This window comes from Canis lupus, chromosome 18, assembly GCF_011100685.1.
Source record: "Canis lupus familiaris isolate Mischka breed German Shepherd chromosome 18, alternate assembly UU_Cfam_GSD_1.0, whole genome shotgun sequence".
Taxonomy (NCBI): Eukaryota; Metazoa; Chordata; class Mammalia; order Carnivora; family Canidae; genus Canis; species Canis lupus.
The window spans coordinates 40,253,538-40,254,917 of record NC_049239.1 but is presented as its reverse complement, the minus strand read 5'-3'; the positions used below and the strand labels follow the sequence as shown (position 1 = coordinate 40,254,917).

Genomic DNA, 1,380 nt, shown 5'->3' with positions numbered 1-1,380 from the left:
TCTCCAGGATCATGTCCTGGGCTGAAGGCGGAGCTAAACCACTGAGCCACTTGGGCTGCCCAAATATATAGCTTTTAACAGAAATTTTCAAGACCTTACAAATAAAAAGAAAAATGTAATAATACACTAGACTTGAGCAGTGGTGAAGGGTGGGAGGAAGAAGTCAGTAGAAACTGAATGACCCAGATGTTAGAGCAGGAAAAGATTTTAAGCACTATTATAAATAATATATTTAATACTTACCTGGCAGGGGAGATACCATGATCACAAAGGTGGTTTTCCCAAAGCAAGGCTTATCCATTATATTCCCAAATGTAGCGATCCAAAGGGGCACCTACACCCCAATGTTCATAGCAGCAAGGCCCACAATATTCAAACCATGGAAAGGGCCCAGATGTCCATCAACAGATGGATGGATAAAGAAGACGTGGTATATATACATATACAATGGAATATTACTCAGCCATCCGTAAGGATGAGTACTTACCAATATATACATCGACATGGATGGAACTGGAGGGTATTATGCTAAGTGAAATAAGTCAATCAGAGAAAGACAATTATTATAAATTTCACTCCTACGTGAAATATAAGAAACAGTGTGGAAGAACATAGGGGGAGGGAAGGAAAACTGAATGGGAAATCATCAGACAGGGAGGCAAACCATAAAAGACTCTTAAGTATAGGAAAGAAACTGAGGGTTTCTGGAGGGGAAGTGGGTGGAGGGATGGAGTAATTGGATGAAGGCAGTAAGGAGAGCATGTGGTATGAGTCCTAGATGTTATATGCAACTGATAAATTTATTGAATACTACATCTGAAACTAACAACGTACCATATATATTGGCTAATTGAATTTGAACTAAAAACTAGATAATATGTTCAAATAACTAAAGAATAAATATATAAAGAATTAAAGGAAAGTGTTACAATAAGTATTCATCAAATAGAGAATCTCAATAAAAAGAAAAGGATTAATAAAAATACCAAATTAGAATTCTGTAGTTAAAAATGCAATAACTGAAATGAAAAATCCACTAGAAAGATCCAAAAACAAACAGGAGATAGAAGAAAGAATCAATGAACTTGGAGCTAGTTAGCTAGAAATCATCCCATTTGGCAAACAAATATGAAATGAATGAAGGAATATAAACACAGTCTCAGAGATTTGTGTTGCATGATTCAACATATCAATAGATACATAGTGGAGTTCCTACAGAAAAAGAGAAGAGAAAGAGGTTAAGAACAAAGCAAAATAAACTAAAATAAAACCAGAAATAGTAATGGACAACACTGCCTATGTTTGGTAAAAAAAAAATAAAAATAAAAATAAAAAATAAAAAATAAATTTAAAAAATTTAAAAAACACAAGAACAAAAAA

General features: G+C 33.8%; 1 pseudogene; it reads left to right on the top strand.

The window, feature by feature from the left end:
• Positions 1–235: 235 nt before the first annotated feature.
• Positions 236–355, top strand: LOC119864316 (annotated as a pseudogene).
• The last annotated feature ends 1,025 nt before the right edge of the window (positions 356–1,380 follow it).